The sequence below is a fragment of the Grus americana genome, chromosome 3, assembly GCF_028858705.1.
Source record: "Grus americana isolate bGruAme1 chromosome 3, bGruAme1.mat, whole genome shotgun sequence".
NCBI classification, from domain to species: Eukaryota; Metazoa; Chordata; class Aves; order Gruiformes; family Gruidae; genus Grus; species Grus americana.
In genome coordinates this window covers 95,054,012-95,068,302 of record NC_072854.1, presented here as the reverse complement: position 1 = coordinate 95,068,302, position 14,291 = coordinate 95,054,012, and the positions used below count along the sequence as shown (strand labels likewise).

Sequence of the window (14,291 nt, the reverse complement as noted above, 5' to 3'; positions counted from 1 at the left end):
CAACGAGTTAGTAGTGCAGTCACCTTCATCGACAGCAAGTAACGCGGTGCCACTTGCTGCTCACAAAGAAGTCCTTTAACGTGTTTGTGCATATGTACATAGCAACTTGCCAAGATGCGTTTGTTTTTATCCGTTTTGGAAAAATATGAGAGGAAATAGATAACCCAGCAGATATGTGCTCAAAGCAGGATCAACATGGTGCAGTGTGCCTTGGTATGCTCTGTCCCGCAAGCAGCTGTGAGGAAGGAACATGCAAACCACTTAAACATTGTTAGGAGATCCTGCCCTATCTGGGTAGGGAAAAAAAAAAAAAGTGTGACTGCTGAGTGGTTTCAGCAAGACAATCTCGTGCCATTTGAAGCTTTGGCAGGACTGAAACTGTTAACGTCCAGAGAGACCAGCTGCATACCAGCCATTACGTGCAGAACACAACATGCCAAGAAACTTAGTGATAAGCTGCAGGGAAGAATAGGTCTTAAAAAACCCCAATTGTCTTAGATGAAAAATGAGACAGAGCTGACTGTGTTTTCTTAAATTCTGCCTTGGTGTGCAGCTCACTTCTGACAGCTGAAAGAAAATGTACTCTTAGAAATGCCTAAAAAATGGTCACGAGCACACTATGGCTGGAAATCAGAACATGGTTTTAACCTGAAGATGCAGGACGACACTCCATAGGAGTGGTGAGGACAAAAATTAGCTGCTGTGCTGTTGGAATATGATCAGTTTATGGATGGGATTATATGACATTGTTGCCTGTAATAACAATGGGCAGGATTCTGTGACCCACAATGTTGCCTTCAGTGTTACGTTTCCAAGCGGTGCTATCATCTACAGCAGAAGTACCAGCACAGATTACAAAACCTTTTTCAACAAGACAAACAACTCCCCCAAAATACCCAAGAGTGCAATCCCCTCCCAACCTTTTCCTCAGTATTTCATATATTTTCCTCATTAAGGAAAAAATTCAAATAAGGAACAGCTTTCACTCCTGAAGCTGAGTATGGCATTAACTGGCTTTTTCCCATTAATTTGCTAATTGTCAATCAAATGAAAAGAGCTATTAAGACAGATTAAGCAGTAATGCTAATGATTTAAAAGATTCTATTTTAATGGGCACTCTTCAAGAGATGACAAGTACATATAACACGTTCATTCGTGTACATATACAGTTCTTCCAAGACCATATTCTTTTGTTTCCAATTCTTTCCAAATAATTTGTTTTTACAGAATAGAACCTACATGCATTGTACAAGCTACATGGACAAAACCAAATGTATTTAATCTTGAATCTAGTGTTAGTACTTAAATTGATGTGCACACACAGATTGACAGTATGCATAAAACCAGGTTCTAGAATACCATCTAGGTGCTTACTGATAAAAGAATCAAAACAGGGCAAAAAAACCCCAAACAACCCCAAAACAGATCAGGTGAACACCACTCCAGCATCCATTAACCCATACAGTAATATTACATTATATTCTCTACACTTACTAGTGGCTTCATGTCAGGGGAAAAAACCCCAAAACAACCCATGCAACAACATAAATCACCATGGTATCTTTGCATGTTACACTGCAACAAGCTGATGTGTGCAGAAAGAGCAATAAACCGAGACGTGGCATTTTTCATTTACAAAAATAATGCACAACAAACACTACTGCAACTACTGTTGCCAGCACAGCACTACATTACGTTCATACAGCTACTGTCCAATGCAAGTTTGAGTACAGAAATTTGCATTCTTCTGTAACTACCACTTTTCAAATGGATGCGTATTTTTGGCTCACATACCTGAGAAATGAAAATCGTAACTTAAAAAAAAACATGCAAAAAATCAGCATTCCTGTAGGTTTTAAAAAGATGTAATGCAGTGACATCATGAAGTTGCTCAACCTTATTGCTCAGGTGGCCACAGATTCATGATGAGGTCCCTCTGTATGCAACACCATACTCTTTATTCCTCTCAGACTTTGGTACTTTTATTTATGCAAGAATCTGCTTGATGGAACTGCATTCAACCCTAATATGTCTGTTACAACTGCCGTTTATAAAACTAAACCAAAACCACATGTCAAAGAGAAACTGTGGAAAGCATTTCAACTAATAGACTTTTTTGATGTTGTCTGTGCCAGTCACAAATTAACTCCTTCAGTGATCTCTCTCCTGCTCATCTCTACAAACCTGTTAGTGCCTAGGTGAGATGATGGATCCTTATATTACCAGCAATGACATTTCCCCAGAACAGGGGCTGAGATCCTTCCATTAAACCAAAGCGTCCAAAGGCAAATGTCGTTTTAACGCTTCTTATCAAACTCTGCCTGGGCAGCGTCTTCCCCTTTCTGATTTCTGCGAGCGTATTTTGCTCAAAGAACAGGCCAGATTTAAACAGAGCAGCAAAGCAAAAGTCACCTCTATTTTTATTTTTCAGTTGGCTTCAAAACAGAGAGTGACATCCAATTGCTTTGGCAATATTATTCCCTTTTAAGAAAAAAAGAGGCTGCTGAACTAAAGTCACAACACATTTTTTAATATTTAAGTAGCCATGTTCCTTCTCATAATCTGTATTTAATTCACAACACTTAATGTTAGAGGATTTTACTTAAAAAATAATTTTCTACTTAAGAAAAAATGATTTCGTAAAAATTAAGAACGGCAATTTTCTATAAACGTTAGCATCCAAGGTTAAAACTGCCATGTTAAAGAACCATTTTATACTTACAGAACTTTTTCCACAAAAGACTGTACAGAAGGTATTATTAAAATGAACTTCCACTGAACAGAGAGCACATCCTGGGCCACAGGAATTTTGAGGTTTAAAAACTGAATGTTTGTAAAAGTTTGAAAGCGTTAGTTAAGCATTTTATAATGCGCACCTATTAGTTATTCCACAACAGTGTCGCGCTTGATAATAAAAACCCCAAACCTCTAACATACTGCAATGTAAAAGATTCAACACAGATTTTCATGGTGTCTTTCTGCCATCTCACTATCACGTATTTCGTTTTTAAAAAAATAATATTTTCCTCATTTCAGAAAACGCCCATTCAAATCAAACAGGAAAAAAAATGGATACACCATTTAAGACTGAAAATAAATAGTTTTCTTTCTCCAGAACTGCAAGGGGTTTCCTATGTTTACAGAATACTTTGTACGGTGTGGATTGATCCTTGATTGAATCTCCAAAGTGGTGTGGAAATGCAAAAGACACATAGTAAAGCCCTGTGGTGAGAAAGTAACAAAATAGTAATAATAAAAACCAAAAAGATTTTCCAGTCATAGGCTTTTTTCTATTGGAGAGACCTTCAAGCAACAACTTACAAGAATACATAAAACTTTTCATAACAAAAAGCATAAAGAGAAAGCTCATGGTATTTTATTCTAATTTACTCTTCATCCACTTAGCCAGTGCAGATGAAAGGTTCATTAAGTATGTGTTTTTGAAACACAAGAATAAGAGGCAGTGTGAAAATACAAATGCAGCACAGAACAGATGAAAATGGAAGTTTGAGAGCATTTAGAAATATTTTTTCCCAAAAAAACTTCAGGAAAAGACTTCAGGTATCACAAGATTCCAAAGTAAAACTTAAAATCCTACTTCTAATTGTATCAGCACTGTCTCAACAACCACTGTTAGTTTTCATTCATATCAGTCTAAATTTACATTCAAATGCACGCTTCAATGTTTACAGCTATTCCCTTTGCAAAATACTTAATCTTTTTACAAAGTTAGTAAGAGTTGTTTATGAAAATTGTCCTCAAAACCACTTTAAATACACTATCCAAATGGCATTGTTTTCTCGTATCCTACCTACTGTAATTGAAAACTGGGAATTTACTGGAACTGACAATTTATTATGAGTCAGATGGTTGATAGCCAGTCCAACCAAAACATCTGCTCCGCACAGTCACAACTGCTATAACCCATTTCCTCTTGTGCCTGGAGTCCAACCAAGTTGTACATTGCAGTTCCTTTTCCTTAAAGATGCAGACTCTGGAAAATCGGTTACTACCTTTTCTTAGTTATCAGCAAAGAATCGCCTCGCAACTTCTGATTAGAGCATTCTTTCAAGAGGAGGTATTTCTCTATTTGGCCTGCAAGTGTGATTTCCTGCACCAAACAAAACGCGCACAGCGGTAAGCGACTGCAGGCTTATCCCAGGCAGCGGCAGGACCTGCCTTTCCATGGAAGACCTGAGAGGTAGGGGGCATGAGACTGGGGGAAAAGACCCTGCAATGGGCCGATGTCTAAGTCGAGGACCCGGGATTAGGAATCAGGTTTAGTGACATGAACTGTAAATCAAACATGAAAGGAAAAGAAATTTAAAATTCGGTAGAACGGATGAGAAAGGATGTGTGGGAAGAGTATTGGCATGCTTTGGGAAGGACAAGCAGCGTCTGGCCTGGGGGACGGCAGGAAATGAGACAAGGGAGCAGGACTTCTGGTAGGGCTGCTAAGTTTGTACCATAAGTATAAACAGCAATTGGTTTGGGGATAAAAGTGAGGTAAGGAAGAGCGCGCAAACCGCTCAACCTACTGGATGTTCCTTTGGGTAAGGAGATGCCACACAGACAACTGATGTTGCAGAAGCCTCCAAACTGTACGGTCAGGCCAAATCTGCTTCAGGAGGTTCCCAGTCCCAGCTGATCATTCTTACCGCTTCCTGGAGGTTTCTGACCTCTCGGCTCTCACAACCGCTCAATAACTGTCTTTGTGGTATGACTGTAATTGAGGGGATGGAAACCTCCAGCAAATGGGGAGGGGAAGGGATTGTTTAAAATAATGTAAGTAAAGGATAAACCCAGTTTACAACTTGTGTGATGTTATGGAAGTTGGGGGGGAAGGTGGAATAGAAAGGCAGAATATGGATGAGAACATGGAGGACCGAGTCAGCATTGAACTTAGCATCTGCAGCCAGGTTATAACAAGTGGAATTCTTTTAACAGACACTTACTTGATTGTGGTACCTCTCAGCCCTACCAAGTTAGTCAGCCTCACAGAAGTCGAGCGTGAAATTTATATTTCAGGATCCTTTCTGGAGAAAAAAAAAAGTCTCCAGTGGAGAAATACATGAGAATAACATGCATTCAAAAAGGTAATTTATCTTAGGGTCAAAATTAACCCACGTAATTTTGCATGATACATACGTGTAATGGCACCATTCTTATTAACAACTCATCAGAGAAATGAACAACAGAGTATATTTTTAAAGCTGAAATGTGAGTTGCAGCAGAGAAGACTACGCAATACTATTTAGTTCATTAGTACTAACGGGCTACTTGTATCACCACAGTTAGCAAAATTTGGTCTCTTCCCTCCAAATGACAGGAGGCACTAACGTGAAAAACAACTGTCAAATAAAGCACAAGCCGCTTGTACCCCTCCTGTGTAGCCAGCTTTGAGACCAGCAGTTACACGTTCTCCCAACCTTTTTCTACATTGAACATTTTTTTAAAATAAAAAACCCCTAAGTATAAAGCAGGCTAAGGATTGTGAAGTGGCAAATGAGACTGAGAAATCTGCTTCACTCTAGGGAGAATATGTAATTATTCCAGGAAATTCTTTCTCCTGTCTTCCAGGAAACCCACCAGGTCTGATCAAGGAGTGCTGATTCTTTAAATAGGATCTTTAATGAAAACAAAGGCAGTTACCTTGCGTGCACTGCCCACAGCGTCGCAGCGATCCAAACGCAGCCCCTCTCCCAAGGTAACGCAGCACAACACTCGCCTCACCCTGGGCAAAGAGCTTGTCTGAGCCCAGCACAATCGCTATTTTAAAAGTGACATGAAAATCGTAGTCTGGGAACAACTTTGCAGAATCTGAAGAGCTTACTTCTAGGACAAGATACTGAGTTTTCTTCATTAAAACAAATTTAAATAAATAAGTATCTACTAAACATTAAAAAAGTATCAGCAAGACCTTGAAGTATACCATTAGGCATCAATCACTGAACATGAAAACAAACGGTATTTTCTTTAAGGGTGAGTAACATCCAAGGGTTTTGTTTTGTTTTCAGACTTTCAGATATAAATATATCGTTCTTCTCTAAGACAAAAACTTGAGATCTGTCTTGCCATTTACTTTTATTATGGTCATGGTAATTTACCACTACTTTCACAATATAAGTGACTGTCAGAGTTAGGTAAAGAATGCTGTGAGGAAAAGTGTAAGAAAAAACAAATGGTTAAAAAGAAAGAACAACATTCTTGTCCATGAAAATACGTTAGATTCACAACTTTCAAGATTAATATCATTTAAGTGGATAAAAGTTAATGTATTTTGACAGCAGAAAAAGTTGTGGTGACACTTTCACCACAACAATACTGTTTGCTTAGGTCTGCAAAAGCCAATCTCAGAAAATGAGGCAGATTTCTTCAAAGGTCAAAACCATGTTTTGAAAAGATTGGGAGTCAAATTTGTAATAAATAATCTAGGTGTGGCACAGTCTAAAATTAGTATTGGGTGCAGTCTAAAATTAATACTTCCGAACAGATTCCAAGCAAGCTAAAATACATATAAAATTAATATGTAGAAACAAGAGATACAAAGTACATTTGCAAGAGAGGATCATTCCATCATAGTGACTGAATCTTTCTAAGTCCTCACCAAACAACTGTATTTATTAGCTATGTTTTAATGACACTACAGCAGGGGATATTTTATATTTTTAAAAGAGACTGATACATCAGATGCTCACAATCTTAAATTTCAATTTCTTCAATGAAACTCAAGTAAAAGCGCATTAGTTCTACCTGTGCTAATACCAGGTATCACATTCAGAATAAAATAAAATTAAAACCCAAAATCTACATAGTTTGGAATATCTCTGCAACAAATTATAAAAAAAAAAAAAAACAACACAAAATAGGGAGAAACAATATTAGGAATCTAGATGCTGGGAGGTAGTCTCAGACCTGATTTTTCCATATATTCACAAAAAAGTGCTTTTGTTTCCTAGGACTTCAATTTATCCAACACTACGGAATATTGCTTAATTTTTGTTTTGTTTACTTCTAATCTAACTTCTACGCAGACCAGATAAGTTTTATTAAAACACTACAGTTTTACCACTAAAAAAGTATGTTGACCTAAAAGACGGCTCTATTACTCTGATGTTGTTTTGTAGGCAGGAAAGATATTCCAACACCACTACATCTTTCCTAAAACCTCACCTGTCTACGCCATCAGCGACTGATAATGGGATGCACAAAATGTTCGGAGACTTCAAAGCTTAGTTTTTATAGGTCACCCTGCCTGTTCTTAAAGCATCCACTCAGACCAAGCCCAAGTTGCCATGTCTTGACAAACAACTTTTTGTCTTTAAATCAAGAGCACCACAAAACCAGTTCTCTAAAATCCAGATCTTATTTCTACTACTAACAAATACTGCAATAAGGTACTTTGCTGGCATCAGTGGTGCTACTGGGGGAATAAAGGACAGCACAACCCGAGCACCAGTGTGAGTATCCAGCTGAAATCGTAAGACTGAAAACTTAAATGTTTCCTTATAAGCACATCTCCTAGATAAACGACTGTTTAAAGCTTCGTTGTAAACAATGATGGAGTTTTTTACAACAAGGTTGTACGTATGGTAAACACACTCTGAGTGCCTTAAAATCTGTGTTAGTAAGTTATGGGTAAACAGCAAGCAAAGGACAAGTAGTATTAAAATTAATAAATTAAAATTAATTAGGATCCTAAATGAGGTATCATTTGGGGACAGCAAGGCAGAGGGACTGAAGGAGGGGGCAGCTTTACTTAGTTCATCTGGGCTTTACATATTAGTGACAGACATGCTGCTTCTGGGCAGACACTACATTCAGTTGTATGTATTTACATTTGCATATGTGTCTTCAGAGCACGGAGGACTCGCTTTCACCAGTGTATTAGATGTTCTCTGTTTAGAATTTTCATTTAAAATGACCCATAACAGAGATTCAAGATTTATGTAGTGATATAATTAATTCTAGGACTGTCGGAGTTCAGGCACTCTGTATTACCCTACCACGTACCAAGATATTTCCTTGCTAATAACAGTCACTAAAAGACATTTCTTTCACAGTTATCTCTGCATTGCTATCTACTTTTTACACTTCGAATACTGAGAAGAACTGTACTAGGAGCTAAACATGTAGGTCAATACTCACCGTTTAAAGGACCCTTGTGTTCCAAGACTATAAGACAAGACAACTTTTTTAAAAAATATATATATAGTCCCTCTATACATATATAGTTTGAATTACTTGCAAGAATATAAAGTGGATTTACAATGTTTCCAAGTGTAAAAATATACTTTCAATGCTCTCAGAAACAAGCAAATAGAAATTTAAAAATCCCACAAAATATCTTCCATTTAGATGACTTCTGACAGGACACCGGCATGTAGTTTCTTTCTCTATAAATCTCCCAAAGCTATCAAGCTGCTTCCTCAACATGTAGTTATGACACATTTTTTAGTGTAAGCCCTATGTTTTTAAGCTTGCTCTCCCAGATAAAGATTTGGGGACATGTGCAACTTGGATTTCAAATCCTTCACAAGGATTTCACTGAGACTCAAATTTCTCCAGCCACCTCTTCAGATGACTGGACTATAACTTATTCAGAAAGCAATATTTGCATTCTTCTCCCTCATTTCACTGATCCCATCTCTTTAAAAATAGTAATGCCATTGCAGAGGCCAAAGAGCAGTCATCTCGTGTCCAGTGGAAAACAAGATCTGCTAATAAATGCCTGAGTACTTAACTAGAGTACAAACAGATCATTAATACAGTTAGAAATAAAATCATTTTCCTGCCAAGCCAACTTTCTATTCACCAAATACAGCTTTTCTATACATGGATATTTGTATTTTATATATGTGAATTGACAAAACAAACATAATAGATTTAGTATACAGGACTCACAACTGGAAGAGGATTCTGAAGTAACAATTATATTCGGGAAGACTGTGATGTATTTGTGCAAGTAAGGACCCCAGGTACAGAGATAAGTCTTAGAAGGACAGCATGACACTAACAAGAGTACTTTTTTAAAGATAATGAAACAGTTCATTGATACAATTAATAAGTCTCACAAGAAAAAGAAGAGTAAAAGTTCAAATGCAGTGAAAGAGACATGTCTATGATAATTATTTCTGTAACCATGTTGTGGTTAGAAGTCAGCACAAGCATTTATTTTTTTAAAATCAATCCAACTTTTTAATAAAAGCTTTTTACCCAGCTCTCCACATATTCTTATATGTTCCTGGTTCAGTGAATATCTCTGCAGAATGAGAAATACTATAGATTACATGGGTCACAACAAGAATGCCAGCGTAAAGCCATATTCTGAGACAGATCTTCAGTGAACCAGGAAGCACCAACAAGATTTCACAGATGAAAAAGTGAATAATCAAAGTGTAAAGTAAAAAAAAGCAAAGTTACACTTGCTCAGTGCTCTTGCGCCATTGCGGCTTAGTATTGCTGACCCGATTTAAAAAAAACATGAAATATTTTCTTTTAAAAGAATGTGCAGCTATTAAAAGTATTAACTGCTATGAGTTTAGTCAATTGTTGTTTCCTAAGATTAACAGGAATGTTTCTTATTAAAGTCCACAGCACTTTTGATTCACAAACTGTTTATTATGCATTCCCATTTCAAGTGCATAATATTTATATTTCTTTTTGAGAGAATTCTATTATCTCTTTGTCCCATTATTACATTTATGTCTACAGGATCTTAAAAAAAAAAAGCATGTGTCTGTGTGGGGCATTTTGTGCTTTGTACAAAGAATATTCAAGTCAGAGCATCCTGTCCCCTTGAGCCCTATTTACAAACATTCATCATTCCAACAAACAACATGCTTGGTGTAATCATGCACACAAGTGTGTATGTGTACAGATGTCACGAAGACTAAGAACCCATTACTGTAAAAAATAAAAGTTCTTCCAGTAAGAAGAGAAACACAGCTTTTTTTTTCCCCCTCTCGCATTTTGTGTGAAAGTGGATTCCGCCACAGGTGGTAAGCAGGATGCTGGCATGAGGGATGAAAGCTGCATTAGTCAAAAATTATTACGACGTTGGTCTTTCAGAGTTCACAGCTGTACTGGTATGTAAATCAGGTGTATAATACGAGGAACTATTCACAGGAATAGTCTTTGTTCTATAAATAGTAAAAAAGCCACATTCTGTGACATTCTGTGTCAAGAGAGGTCTCTGGAACTTACAGTGTGAGACAGTAACTCTTGTACTTCAGCATACTGCTCAGGTTGACTCATCTGTTGTTGTTTACCTTGCCCAAGACAGTGTCTGCAACACAGGGTGTCCGGCTCAGATGTGGTCCCAATGAATTCAAGTGGTAATTGCTAGAATAATACATCACACGTTTCCAGATGAAAGACCGGTTCCATCGCTGAGATTTCCCTGGTTACTGACTCAGAAAACACCACCAGATCTTTTCCCCTATCTGCTACATTAGTGCAGCTGTCATGAACTTTGGATAAAGAATTTGGAGAAATATTGTTAAACTCTTTTAGAGCATCTGGAGCTGTGTTTTAATGAAAAAGATGCAAGTTCAAAAGCTACTAATACTGATACTGCCCTTGAATTTACTAAGTCTTTCCTGACACCTTCTCTCTCACATCTTCTATTCAAAGGTTCAAGGGTTAATTTTCTGTAAATCTAATCCAACTTTTAATGCTCTCACAAGTCCTGAAATTACTTGCACATGCTCAACAGCTTCAGCACATCATCCCAGCATGCACAAATCAACAGAACAGAACATCCTCTCTTCTTACTCAGATATTCAGCTTTCTGTCCGTAAAACTGTGCATTATGTTCTTTGGCAAGGAGGACGATGTCATCACACACAGGCAAGACTTGGATTGTGACAACAGAGTTTGAACTGGAAGTTTCTTACCTTGTCCTACAGGAGAGAGCATTCGATAGTTTTATTTTCTTTTTTTTTTTCCTCCTTTTTCCTTGAAACAGTGAATTTAAGAATTACAGACTAAATTATTTTCAGAGGTTTCCTGAAATAATGCAAGTTTGATGTTCAAACTTCAAAACTGATGGAACTTGCTGGACAGTTATTCACTGGGTTCCACCTTGCTGATATGAACAGTTAGAGTCACCTGACAGATGACAATTACTTTTCTACTTCCCACTTCTTCATGAGCCTCAGTTCCCCTACAAGCATCAGTTTCAAAAGAATGTAGCCCGTCTGTGTGGCATGTCGAGACCTATAGTGGGACGCACTATGACACCTCCTTGGGGACAAAATATTAAGAATTTTTAAAAAAAGCTTAATAAAAGTGGAGATTTGGAAATCACTTTAAAAATAAAATAGCATAAGAAAACCAAAGTAACCACCAGAAAATAAATGAGAAGCCAATACTTACGATGTCATCATAAAAAAACAGATTAAAAATGGTGATGCTAAATAGCAATATTTAAACTTCTATTTACATTAGCAAGCTGCGAGTCTGAAACTATCAAGCCTTTTCTACTAAGAAGCTACTTACAAAACAGTGGGGTTTCTCAGTGACAAAATTGTGGTCAATAGCATTTTAAGGATCAAGGAAGAGGGTAGATTCAACTCATATGCATTCTGGGAATTCCTAATGTCGCCAAATTCAGGTCAATTTTTCTAATCTTTCCGCCACCAGTAACTTCCTTTTTTTCAAGCCTATGTAAAATTGCTTCTACTATCTTGATATCTCATGTGCAAAATTTCCTCTTTTTTTACTTTATGACATTTATTTAGAAATAAGACGTGTCTCATCTTTTACTTCTTGGGCCCAAATGTAATGTTAGAAGCCTATCCTATCTTGCTATTTTCTGAATGTTAAGAATAGTTGAAATTTTGGCCCGCAGCTCTCACTTTGTATGCTGCACCTCCACAGCAGTCACAGAAGAAAACCATCTACATGCGCTTTCTGCCCCAACCCCCCAATACACCAATTTTTATTTCTTTGGAAATAGAAGAAAATACTATGGAATGAGAAGGGTTGATGAAAATATTTGAAGCTGGATATTACATCTAGCTTCAAATAAAAAGGTTGAGAAACACTGCTTTAACCATAAACATAGTTTAAGTTTCAGCCATGAGATAAAGCTGTCTAAAAGCCCACTCTAATTAAGACTGAATACATTAAACAAAACCACTAACTAGTGGCAATATGTTCTTTTTAAGATCTAACAGGAGACTCTGACTCTTTGTAGAGTCATAATTGAAATAGCATACAATGAAACAACATCACATAGGAAATCCCAGAGACGGTTGTAATGTAAGGTCTTGTAAAGTATTAGGAAATATGAAAACTTACCAAATAAAACTGCGAACATAGTAAGAGAAATAGGCTGTTTATTTCAACAAAAAAATTAGGAGCTATCCATGGAGCGTGTGAATTTTTTTTTTTGGTCTTCACAATAAAAGGAACTGCTAGGCATCGACACTGAAATCCAACACCATCTGACTTATTCTACAGCTACGCAGACAATGGACCTTCCTTTCTATTAACTTCACAGTACTACAGACTACATAGATGTGGGATCAAACTAAAAATTCTGCTAGTGAAGTGATAGCCATATGTTTCTGTTATGTGCAGTTCATCAGCAATATAACAACTCATGTTTAAATGACAATTATAATAGACCTGACTTCTTCAACTAAATCTATCTACATTTTCATTGACATTTGTAAAAGCAAGGACAAACAGTCAATTTAATGTTTATTTCAAAAACTGTTATAAATTTATGGTTACACTCAATACTTATCTAGGCTTTAAATCCGATAAATGTCACCGCAACCCTAGCATCACTGAAACAGTAAATCCAGGAAAACAAATCAGTCTTCAACTAGAAATACAACCTTAACTCAGACTGGTTTAATTTTATAATCTAAATACAGCTCCTCTGTTTCAGTTCTGTTGGGTACTTCTTTCAAAGGTGTAGCTGTTTGCTACAATAAAATTTATACTATTTTGCTTAGATTAATTTCAAACAACTCAAGAAGTAGCATTGACTACCACCCATGGTAAAGTGCTCTACAGCTGAGTGTGTTAAAAGATAATCTATCAAGAGAAGATATGCCAATTTATTAATCTTCACCTTCATTTGCACAATGTTGTCATCATCATGATAAGCTCCTTAGATATACCCGTGGCATATGCAGGTGCACATACACATATGTACGTATTCAGGTTCTTTTAAAAGTTACACTCTAGTTAACAGATGGTCACTGCAGTAATTAGCTTAAATGAACCAGAAGTGAAGATCCTTCTATTCTCTCCTTTTTTTTTCTTTGCTGCTTCATTTGGGATCCACACTATAGTCTTGCCAACTCCTGACCTTTTAGCCCAGACAGTTACTCACGTCATGAACACAAGCTCCCCATTAGCTATGAAACGCAAGACTTTTCCCTCTCTATACAGCATCATTAACTGCTTAATCCGCAACAGAAGCTACTCCTCCCTCTACTTATACTTGGCACCACAGCAATATCCAGAAAGCTCTGTCTAGATTGAGCCCTCATTTCTCTTGATAGGTCCCCAGACTCTTTGAGTAATATTCAACAGAAATTGTTAAATATTCTTTGGAAATAACCATTGTCCTGGCTCCCTGTGAACACATGCTTTTTAGCCCCCATACTCTAAGGCAATTTATATGAAAACTTATAGACTCTTCCAGTTTTCTAACAGGTCTACTTCTGAAACTGCTTTTCAGCTGGGCTTTATCACTCTCCCAATTTTACCAATGGCAATATTTATACTTACATAAAAAGAAACTTTCACTATTATCCTTCTCTCTAAAGAAATCATGCCATTTCCTTTTGTCTTCTCTCCACATTCAATTCCTCACTATCCTAAACTAACTTCATAAAGGTGGGGTTTTTTGTTTGTGGGTTGTTGGGGTTTTTTTAAATATACTTTTAATTTTATTTCCATGGCATATATGATCTTTCTTGGAACAGAAGCTTCAATTGCTTGAGTCCCTTCAGCCTGAAATGCAAACTAGTTACTTAAACATATCTGTCTTGGTTTTTACTCAGAATAACTGCACTTACTTGACATTAGCTGGTCTTCAGGCTACCTTGTGTCCAAACAGATGCGCTTATGGTAACTGGTTGTTTGTTTGTTTTTAATAAATATAGAACAGATATCCTTTTCCACTAGGACTAGACAACACCCACAGATTTGTACCTATTTTCTTCCCTAAAACCTTTTATTTCATTCATTCTGAGAGCAGTTTGAACCCTACTGCATTAATCAAGGATAGAGTGTTCCCACATTAAGAAATATTCTCTGCAGGT

At 37.0% G+C, this 14,291-nt stretch overlaps 1 protein-coding gene across 2 annotated transcripts in view; it reads right to left on the bottom strand.

Moving 5' to 3' along the window:
• The window catches only part of BABAM2 (BRISC and BRCA1 A complex member 2), a 178,035-nt gene that overhangs the window by 82,920 nt on the left and 80,824 nt on the right, over positions 1-14,291 (bottom strand). The window lies entirely within an intron of this gene.